This window comes from Eschrichtius robustus, chromosome 11 (assembly GCF_028021215.1).
Source record: "Eschrichtius robustus isolate mEscRob2 chromosome 11, mEscRob2.pri, whole genome shotgun sequence".
NCBI lineage: Eukaryota > Metazoa > Chordata > Mammalia > Artiodactyla > Eschrichtiidae > Eschrichtius > Eschrichtius robustus.
In genome coordinates, this window is record NC_090834.1 from 45,624,322 (window position 1) to 45,636,385 (window position 12,064).

Consider the following 12,064-nt stretch of genomic DNA (forward strand, 5'->3'; position numbering starts at 1 on the left):
AGTGTTTTTCACTTTGTTTTATTTTTGGTTTTTCATATACTTTCAGCAACAGGAAATTTTTCTTATTGTCTTTGAATTGAGACAGTATTCCAAAGCACTAGGTTACTATTCTATCACAGAATTATAATCCTATCAAGCTTCTAAAGGATGTTAGATTTCATGTCAATGTTCCCTCTTCATCACTCTCTTCCTTGTTTTCTCTTTTTCCTCCCTCGTATCTCTCTTCTTCCACACACTTCTGCATAAACTGCTTCTTATTATGAAAAATGATGAAAAACAATTCTTGCAAGTGTTATTTTATTTTTATTTGTTTATTTTTATTCTGAATTCTTTTATGTTAAATAGGAACATTTTCTCAATAGCACTCTTAAGTCACTTCTCATTTATCTTCCTCCTTAAGAACTGCATAGTCTTGTTTTAAATAGTTTAAACACCTGTAGTAAACTGCAGTTTGCTAAGAGTAGAGGTACTCTGGTTAATGCTCAAAATGATGTGGCCAGAGGAAAAGCAAGCATTATTAAATATGAATGCAACCCTTACCAACACGAATTGAACTTTTTCAATAAAAAAGCTAGTCCAAAAAAAGTCTCATTCTATAAAGATTTATCGTTTCCAAATCACAGTGAAAGGAACTTAAATAATTTACCAATTTTGTTTTCTCCTATGTGCCTTAAAGATACCTCACTAAAAACTGGTATCTGACACAGCAGAATGATATATGCAGAATGTAATATTGTAGTGACAGTACTGAGGTTGATTGTTACAGACATATTTAAACTCTGAGTATTAAATGGTTACATCCTAATTATTTATATAGAACATTGGTCCAATAACTAAAGTAGAGAACAGCAGCTGAAAATTTATCTCATTCAATGTTCAGAGATAAAAGGGTTAACCATTCCTTCCATTATTTTCTGAAGATAAGTCTTTTATTCTTTTCATATTTAAATCTGATGGCAACTGAATTCTGGCATTTTTCCAAGCTACTGTATGAAGAGGATGCTGAAGGCCACCACAATACAGCATACTGCAACATAAGGACTGTTCCGTTCACCAGTTCTGACACACTTCCAAAATATACCCAACAGCCCAGTTCTATTTCTGTCCAGGAGGCTGAGTGCCAAGGATAGGATATAAGCACAGGTACATAGAAGCAGCAAGATTACAGTCAACAGACTCTGAAAATTGAAAATGGCAGACCTAGTGAGGCTGGCGAAGCCCTGGCCACATCTCCCTTCTGGGCCCGGGGCGAAAGAGGCGTGCAGGGGCGGAAGAGGCATGCAGGTACGGCTTGCCTTTCTCGCTCCTTCCGCGGTCTGCAAGTGTTATTTTAATATGGTTTCATCACTGAGTCCAGGGCATTCTTACTATGTGACTTAACTATAGACAGCTGTTCTGAATTAGAAAAAAACATTTTTTTCAGTCCAGTTGAGTTAGGTCAAAGTTGTAAAAAAAAATCAATCACAGATGTTTCAAATCCTGGCCATCATAAGTCTTTAGTACTTATTGTTTATACCATTCATTTGGAGCAAAGCATATGCTACCTTATATTTTAAATTATTTTTAGAATTCCCTTTCCCCTGTACTTCATTATAAGCTTCAGTGCCGACATAGTTCAAACTTCCTTGCAGACCTTGTATCTAACCCTGCACACAACATATGTTCCATATGTATTTTTTAATTCAAACTAATTCAAATCAACTAACATGTTTTGAGTGCCTTCTGTGGTTGACTCAAATAAGAAAAAAGAATAGGTTGTTTTTACCTCAGAATCATAGAACCAACTTTCAGGGGATTGTGGATGTTTTGGAAAGAAAAGGCTTGTCCTATAACTAATACAAAGTTGCCTAAGAATAGTGGTACATGAAGGTGCAAGGTAGGACATAGAAGAACCTGGTTACTTTATCCAACTTGATAAAAACATTAATGAAGCATTACCTTTTGTGACTCTTCTCGGAGAGAGACATTCCAGTTGACTGACATTGAAAGTAGTACATGGTAGATGATCAATAAACATTGACTAGCAGAGATGGTTTGTGAACAGGTAAGGAAAATGAAACGGCCAAAAGACTCAAGGTTAGGGAGAGCCTAAGCAAATTACCTGATTCAATTAGAACACAGGGAGTATGAAGGTTAAAAGTGAAATTGGGCATGGTGGTAGTATTTATACCATGGAAATAGACAAATACTTCAAAGTAAATCAGAGCTCCCTTCCCCTCTCCTCTGCAGAGCTGGAGATAATCAGATTTCTGATTTTTCCCCACCAAAATTTAGCTTTCCTTTGCTAAAATTTCATAAAAATGAATAGTAGAGTATGCATATTTTGATAAGGTAACTTAAAGACAGCTGAATACTTGAGATTTAGTCTTATTTCCACATGTATCAGTGGTTTGTACCTTTTTATTGCTGATTAGATTTCCAGTACACAAATATACTACAGTTTAAGTCATTTTCCTATTAATAGATACTTGGGCTGGTTCTAGTTTTGGGTTTTTATGAGTAAAGCTTTTTATGAAAATTCTTGTACAAATATTTTTGTAAACATATTTTTCAATACTCCTGGACAAATATATAGGTTTCCTGAGTCATCTGGTAGATGTATGTTCAAGATTATTTAAGAAAAAAACAAAGCAAGCAACAACAAAACAGCCCTTAGCCAAAGTGGTTGCTCCACGTTATGCTTTGTCAAAAGTGCATGGTAGTTAGTTGTCTTATATCACCTCCACAACGTTTACAGTTTTATTATGATATATCTTGAAAAGGATATCTTTAAATTGACTTTCTTTGGTGATCTGTGAGCTTCATGAAATTTGTTATCTAAATCTCTCCCCAAATTTGGGAACTTCTCAGTCATTATTTCTTTAAATAAATTCTCTGCTCCCTTCTCCCTTTTTTTCTTCTCTTCTCCTTCTGAAACTCCAATAATTTACAAATTGGTTCTTTTGATGTTGTCTTATGGATCATGTAAGCTTTCCTCACTCTTTTTTCTTGTTTTTTATTTGTCCACTCCAAGGAGAGTAATTTCAAGTTCCTACCTTCAGTCTCACTGATTCTGTCTTCTGCTTGATCAAGTCTGCTGTTGATGATCTCTATGGCAGTTTTCATTTCATTCATTGTTTCTTCAGCTTCAGAATATCCATTTGAGTTTTTAAGTGATTTCTATACTTCTGTTAAACTTATATTGATCATGTGTAGTTTTTCTGATCTCATTGAATTATCTTTCTGTGTGTGTGTGTGTGTGTTGTAGCTCACTGAATTTTCTTCAAATAGTTATTTTGAATTGTTTATCTGGTAAAATGCACATCTCTAACTCTATGAAGTTAGTTATTGGTAAATTTTGATTCTTTGGTGTCATATTTCCTTGATTTTATTTCATGTTTTTGAAGTGTTGCATTGCTGATTATATTTGAAATATCAGCCACCTCCTCCAGTCTTTACTGACTGACCTCAGGAGAGAAATACTTCCTATAGCACTGGTAAGGATTCCGAGGCCTTCTCAGATCTTCTAGGCATACACCTGCCCTTGTGTCATGTAGCTCATGATTCGATATTCTGGATTGGGGTGAGAAAAATGAGCCCCTTTGGCAGCACCCTGTATAGATGGGGAAGCCAACCCACTCACACATTTTCTCTTTGTTCTGAGGAAGAAGTCACAGGATGAGGAATATCTCTCTTGACCCTAAGCTGTGTCCTCTTGGAGGAGGTGTGAGGCATGTAAAGTTAAACGGTTCCTCTTACTATCTCCAAAGCATCCAAACTCATTTTCTGTTTTCCTCAAATGGTCTGCTGGAACTTTTCCTCTAGAAACCTGGACTTCTACAAAGGCTGTCATCTGTGGGCAATTGTCTGTGTCACTGTTTTCCAGGGGCTCCTGTGCTGTGTTCAAGAGAAGCTGGAGCTGGTTCATGAACCACTGCAGGGTCCACATCCAGGACCAAAGTCTGGCTGCCAGTTTCCCAATGCATGGGTGGCCCAGATTCCTCCCTGGCCCCTTGGTGTATGATGTTGTACCCACAGCTTCCTCAAAAAACACTTTTGTCCATGGATGGATGTCAAATTTTTGTTGTGAGGGACATCTTATGCTACCATAAATGTTTATATCACCTATGCATTTTATCTTAATTGTCAAATTTATTGGCATAAAATTATCCACAGTATCATTGTTTTATTCTCTCAGTGTCTGTCAGATCTGAGGTGATCTCTTTCATCCCTAACTTTTCATAGTCACTTTGTAGTTAATATTGTATTAATTAAATGTGTTAACCTTTAATTAAAATAGACCTTCATCTACTGTTCTCATTCTTTTTACAATACTAGATTCTATTATACTAACATACATTCTAAACAAGAAAAGAAAACAATCCTTTTTGTTTCAAACAATCCTATGTAGTTTAAAGAAATAAGAAAGAAAAAATACTAAACATTTACCATTTTTGATTCTCCTCATTTCCAGCCTGAAGAACTTCCTTCAGAATTTCCTATAGTGGTGATCCAATGGAAATGAATTCTCCATTGCATTTTATATAAAAATTAGTCTATTCCATTTTCAGTGTCAATGGATATATTTGCTTTGTCTGAAACTATGGTTTGATAATAAATCCCTTCCAAGACTTTAATGATGTTTTCCAATGCTTTCTGGACTATATATTTTTGATAAAGTCAGCATTCATTCAAAAATTATTCCCCCTATGTGGAACTATCTCATCCTTATATGGCTTATTTCAAGGTTTTCCTTTTAGCTTTGTTTTCACCAGCTTGATTATGACATATCCGGGAGTGGACTTATTTGCTTTTACCTGCTTGGGTAATTTTGTCTTTAGCTGAAGACTGCTCATAGGACTAGCACAGGGGGCAGAGACTCAAAAAGTTTATACAAAGAATTTGGTGCTATCCTTTCTGGGTACTTCCTTTCTGGGGATTCTCCTCTCTCTTTTCTGCAACATTTGTTGCCCTGAACTTTTGGGATTGAAGTTTCATGGCCAGAGTAGCTTTGATTGCAGGTTACCCTCAGGCTAAAAGACATAGGAACTGATATTTCACCCTTCCTATTCCCTTTTTCTATGTGTCAACTCCCTTATTGATCAGCTCGCTTTTGTTCACACTTCACAGAATTTAGGTTGTTGCCTATTCCCTGCCAGATTTTATAGTTGTTATCTGGTAAAGGGATAGGTCTGATAGGAACTAGTCAGCTGTACCGAAAGCAGGACTCCAAGGGTATGAATTTTTAATAAATAAATAAACCATCACCATCTTTAGGTTTGGTGAGTAAAATTCAAGCTAGCTGACTCATTTTGTACTGCTGCTGGGCTCACCGAACTGGAAATACAACCAATTTCGTATTCAATATAAAAGAAAAAATAATATGAAGAAACTATCTAGTGATTTCCTCTGAGAGGTTTTACTTTTCATAAAGGCAATTTGGGGGTCATCCTAGATAATAGCATCATTTTATTTAATGGCAGAATTTTACCACTTTTTCCTTCTGAACGTCCATAAGACTTACAATATCTCTCATTTTTCAAATGAGAAACTAAGGCCAAGAGAAGACTGATTTCACTATAATAATATAATTATGGATTAGTTTATAAAAATCTCAGTCCAGTTGATTTTCAAATCAATTCAATAAATATTTACTGAGCATCTTTGCTAAGCGCCGTATATAAAGTTAAATTTTTAATGGTCTCTTTCCTTGAGAGATTAACATTTTAGTAGATGAAGTCTGTCAGACATATACAGAAATATTTTTATTTTACCAAGTGTGTGATATGAGAGTTATAAACACAGAATGCTATAGAAACACATAGATGGGAAACCAAACCCAAAGTTGTCATGAAAGGAACAAGGTGTGTGTCATTCATTTGTGTCTTACTCTAGCCAAAGATAAAAGAGCTGATTCTTAAAGGATCATTATAAGTTAGTCAGCTGAAAAACTGGAGATCTTACTTCATTCAGGTCATTGTTCCATTGTTTCAGAGAGCTCTTTCTTGACCACAGCAAACTTGCTGGTACTTCTGGTACTTATTCTCTCTCTCTCCCTTGTTTTATTTTATTTTTTTCTAAATTACTTGCTATCGGGCTTCCCTGGTGGTGCAGTGGTTGAGAGTCTGCCTGCCAATGCAGGGAACACGGGTTCGAGCCCTGGTCTGGGAGGATCCCACATGCCACGGAGCAAATGGGCCCGTGAGCCACAATTACTGAGCCTGCGCGTCTGGAGCCTGTGCTCCGCAACAAAAGAGGCCGCGATAGTGAGAGGCCCGCGCACCGTGATGAAGAGTGGCCCCCGCTTGCCACAACTAGAGAAAGCCCTCGCACAGAAACGAAGATCCAACACAGCCATAAATAAATAAATAAAGCACACCTAGTATAGTGTAATTTAAAAAAAAAATTGATTAAAAAAAAATGTTTAACCATAAAGTTGTCTAGAGAATTAAATGTGATAAGTGTTTATAAGAATTAAATGTTAAAAGTGTCTGGAATGTGCACGATGTGCCATAGAAGTTTTAAAATAAATAAATAAATAAATAAATAAATAAATAAATAAATAAATAAATAAATAAATTACTTGCTATCTTCTAGCATGTTATATATTTCCCTCCTTTTTTGCCCCTCACTCCCAACTAGTATGTAAGTTGCATAAGCATAGAGTTTTTTGTCTATTTTATTCACTGCTCTACCTAGACTGTTAGAACACTTTCTGAGCCATAGCAGTTTCTCCAATATTTGCTATATAAACGCATTTGATAAATGTTGTAAGTGATAAATTAGCAAGCAATAAGACTTGCATATTTTTCAAAGTCTATACAACGTAGCGCCAAAATGCTGTACCAAGAGGTTTGGAATTTGTTTTGTATAATGGGAAATAATCAGAAAGAGAAAAATAACATGTTTACATGAATCACTGTGATCAATGTGGAGATAATTGACCCGAGGGACAAATTCACAAGATAAATAATTATGAAATCTATCTTCAACAGAGAATCTAGAGTTTTGTGAAATAGTAAGGAAAACCCTAAGAGCTAATCCTTGAAGATTCACATTTTGGGAATGCTGCAAATTCTGCCTTTTTAGTCAAGAAACAATGTTCTGATGTCTAAATTATATAATACTCACAAAAATATAACTGAAATGAAAGGTGTGTGGGCTTGAGATGGCAGAGACCATTATATTAGAATAGTAAATACCATTCTAAGCCCAGGTGTGAAATAAAATGACCTGCTTGGTGAACCCAATTTGTTATGGATAAAGAAACGATATATGTGGGAAAAACTACAGATGGAAGCAGATAATTAAGCAAGCACCCACTTATTCACCTATTTATTTAACAAATATGTATTAACCATCAATGAGTCATTGTGCTCTATTCCTGGGATACAATATGAGTAAATATTTGGACACAGACTCTGCCTAAAGGAGGTTTATGTTCTAGACATTATTCGAATATCAATTCAAACACACATTTGCAAACTATAATCAGTGTGTCGATGGACTAATAGTATAACAGGGAAACAAAACCTAACATGGATTATCAGGAAACAAGTCTCTGAGGAAGTTAAATTTCAGCTGACATAGAAAAGATTAAGAGAAATTAAGAGAATAGAGGGAATGGAGGCAGGGTGTTTGATTGCAGAAGACAAAGTATTTGCAAAGGTTCTATGTTTGGAGGAAGAATGAAATATTTAAGGAACTGGAGGTTGGTAGGTAATTAATGCCTAGGGATCAAGGAGGAAAGTAGAAACATATGACATGAAGTAGCATGTAAGGGTCAGACTATGCAAAGACCTTAAAGTCTATATAATGAAAATGATTTGGGCTTCATCCTAAAATGAGTAGGAAGTATGAACACTCTAGATGCTAAACTAAGGAGTTAAATACCATCCTGATCATCACAATGACCCACTGAAGGATTAAAAGCTGAGTTATCTAGCTTTCAAAAACAATTTGGCCTCACTTTATTCATTTAATATTTATTAAGTATCTATTATGTGTCAGGCACAGAGCTAGAGACAAGATCTGCCTATGGACAAAGCAGATGAGGTTCTTGCTCTCTTAAAATTCACACTCTCTTGGGAGAGATGACTTTGAAGGGAACAAGCTGAATCCTGTGTCCTCATCTTATAACCTATATCATTATTGTTACATATTCCAAAGAAACAAGGTACACTAAAGTACATCAAAAAGCAATATGGTCTTAATTGTCTCTTGAGGAGATATCTGTGGGGTAGGGAGCAAGTGTGACACTCAAAAATGGTGTCACGCAACACAAACTGCATAAAAACCATCTCTAAAAATCTTCCTGTATAATATTCATTCAAATTTGAGCTTTATTTTAAGGCAAAAAAGATGTATAGAAATATAAAGAACATTAGATAATGGGGACCAACATAAAAAAATAAGATGTAGTTTTAGTGAAATTTTATGTATCACATAACATAATATGTATGTACATAAAAGAAAGATTACAGCAAACAAAAAGGGAAATAAAACCACAATTTTTGTAGAAGACTCTACAGGACAACAGGAGACATATACATATACATCTATATGTATATAAAAGATGTGTGTATATACCACATAGAAACTTATGCAATTTATAGCATTTTTGTATTTACATGGGGCCATAGATCTAACACACAAGCTTATAAAATATATAAGTTTGAAGCTTTTTTTTGATAACTTTTCTAAACTATGGTGGTAGCTAAACTTATATGTTAGGTTACAGTTGAGAGTATCAACTGAGCTATATATGGTGATAAGAGTTTATTAATTCTTCTTGAAACTTGTATAAAATATAATAATAATCTTGTTATAAAACAACTTAAATTTCCAAAAAGTATAAATCTATGGACCAATGATTCAGTAAAAGTATAAATTCAAATAAATAAAAACCCTTGAAATCAATCAACTAATGAATAAGTAAGCAAACAAAAAGTCTTGGTTAAAAATTGGCCAATTAAGGAGAGAAGCTTCAAGATGGCGGAAGAGTAAGAAGTGGAGATCATTTTCCTCCCCACAAATACATCAGAAATACATCTACATGTGGAACAACTCTTACAGAACACTTACTGAACGCTGGCAGAAGACCTCAGACCTCCCAAAAGGCAAGAAACTCTCCAAATACCTGGGTAGGGCAAAAGAAAAAAGAAAAAACAGAGACAAGAGTAGGGACAGGACCTGCGCCAGTGGGAGGGAGCTGTGAAGGAGGAAAGGTTTCCACACACTAGGAAGCGCATTCACGGGCAGAGACTGTGGGTGGCGGAGGGGGGAAGCTTCGGAGCCCCGGAGGAAAGCACAGCAACAGGGGTGCGGAGGGCAAAGCAGAGACATTCCCGCATGGAGGATCGGTGCCGACCAGCACTCACCAGCCCGAGAGGATTGTCTGCTCATCTGCTGGGGCAGGTGGAGGCTGAGAGCTGAGGCTCTGGCTCCAGAGTTCAGACCGCAGGGAGAGGACTGGGTTTGGCTGTGTGAGCACAGCCTGAAGCGGGCTAGTGCACCACAGCTAGTGGGGAGTGTGTCCGGGAACAGGTCTGGAACTGCCGAAGAGCCAAGAGACTTTTTCTTGTCTCTTTGTTCCGTGATGTGCAAGAAGAGGGGATTAAGAGCGCTGCCTAAACGAGCTCAAAGGATGGGCACGAGCCATGGCTATCTGCTTGGACCCCAGAGACAGGCATGAGACACTAAGGCTGCTGCTATAGCCACCAAGAAGCCTGTGTGCAAGCACAGGTCACTATCCACACCTCCTCTGGGAGCCTGTGCAGCCAGTCACTGCCAGGGTCCTGTGATAGAGGGACCACTTCCCCAGGAGAACGCACGGCACGCCTCAGGCTGGTGCAATGTCATGCCAGCCTCTGATGCCACAGGCTCGCCGCCCATTCCGCACCTCTCCCTCCCATGGGCCTGAGTGAGCCAGAGCCCCCTAATCAGCTGCTGCTTTAACCCCGTCCTGTCTGAGCGAAGAACAGACGCCCTCAGGCGACCTTCATGCAGAGGCGGGGCCAAAACCAAAGCTGAACTCCAGGAGCTGTGCGAACAAAGAAGAGAAAGGGAAATCTCTCCCAGCAGCCTCAGAAGCAGTGGATTAAATCTCCAAAATCAACTTGATGTACCTGCATCTGTGGAATACCTGAATAGACAACGAATCATCCCAAATTGAGGCAGTGGACTTTGGGAGCAACGATATATATATATTTTTCCTTTTTCTCTTTTTGTGAGTGTGTATGTGTATGCTTCTGTGTGTGATTATGTCTATATAACTTTGCTTTTACCATATGTCCTAGGGTTCTGTCTGCCAGTTTTTTTGGTTTTTTTTCTTAGTATAGTTTTTAGCACTTCTTATCATTGGTGGATTTGTTTTTTTGTTTGTTTGTTTGGTTGCTCTCTTCTTTCTTTCTTTCTTTCTTTTATTATGTAAAAATATTTTTTTAATTTTTAATAATTATTGTTTATTTTAATAACTTTTCTGTTTTATTTTATTTTTTCTTTCTTTCTTTCTTTTTTTTTTTCTAACATTTATTCTGAGCCATGTGGATGACAGGGTCTCGGTGCTACGGCCGGGTGTCAGGCCTGTGCCTCTGAGATGAGACAGCCGAGTTCAGGACATTGGTCCACAGGAGACTTCCCAGCTCCACATAATATCAAATGATGAAAATCTCCCAGAGATCTCCATCTCAACACCAAGACCCACCTCTACTCAACGACCAGCAAGCTACAGTGCTGGACACCCTTTGCCAAATAACTAGCAAGACAGGAACACAACCACACCCATTAATAGAGAGGCTGCCTAAAATCACAATAAGGTCACAGACACCCCAAAACACACCACTGGACATGGACTAGCCCACCAGAAAGACAAGATCCAGCCTCATCCACCAGAACACAGGCACTAGTCCCCTCCACCAGGAAGCCTGCATAACCCACTGCATAATCTTAGCCACGGAGGGCAGACACCAAAAACAACGGGAACTAAGAACATGCAGCCTGCGAAAAGAAGACCCCAAACACAGTAAGTTAAGCAAAATGAGAAGACAAAAAAACACACAGCAGATGAAGGAGCAAGGTAAAAAGCCACCAGACCAAACAAATGCAGAGGAAATAGGCAGTCTACCTGAAAAAGAATTCAGAGTAATGATAGTAAAGATGATGCAAAATAGTGGGAATAGAATGGAGAAAATACAAGAAACATTTAACAAGGACCTAGAAGAACTAAAGAGCAAACAAACAATGTTGAACAACACAATAAATGAAATTAAAAACACACTAGAAGGAGCCAACAGCAGAATAACTGAGGCAGAAAAACGAATAAGTGACCTGGAAGATAAAAGAGTGGCTATAACTACTGCAGAGCAGAATAAAGAAAAAAGAATGAAAAGAATTGAGGACAGTCTAAGAGACCTCTGGGACAACATTAAATTCACCAACATTCGAATTATAGGGGTCCCAGAAGAAGAAGAGAAAAAGAAAGGGACTGAGAAAATATTTGAAGAGATTATAGTTGAAAACTTCCTTAAGATGAGAAAGGAAATAGTTAATCAAGTCTAGGAACTGCAGAGAGTCCTATACAGGATAAATCCAAGGAGAAACATGCCAAGACACATATTAATCAAACTATCAAAAATTGAATACAAAGAAAAAAATATTAAAAGCAGCAAGGGAAAAACAACAAAAAACATACAAGGGAATCTGCATAAGGATAACAGCTGAGATATCAGCAGAAATTCTGCAAGCCAGAAGGGAGTGGCAGGACATATTTAAAGTGATGAAAGAGAAAAAATCTACAACCAAGATTACCCAACAAGGACCACATTCAGATTCGACAGTGTGTGTCCTTGGAAAGTAGTGTCCTTCTTTGTCTCTTGTAATAGTCTTTGTTTTATAGTCTATTTTGTCTGGTATGAGAATTGCTACACCAGCTTTCTTCTGATTTCCTTTTGCATGGAATATCATTTTCCATCTCTTCTCTTTCAGTCTGTATGTGTTCCTAGGTTTGAATTGGGTCTCTTGTAGACAGCATATATACGGGTCCTGTTTTTGTATCCATTCAGCCAGTCTATGTCTTGGTGAGAGC

General features: G+C 37.4%; 1 pseudogene; it reads right to left on the reverse strand.

Annotated features, from left to right (window-relative positions):
- Positions 1-983: 983 nt before the first annotated feature.
- Positions 984-1,280, reverse strand: LOC137772189 (protein kish-A pseudogene; annotated as a pseudogene).
- Positions 1,281-12,064: the final 10,784 nt, after the last annotated feature.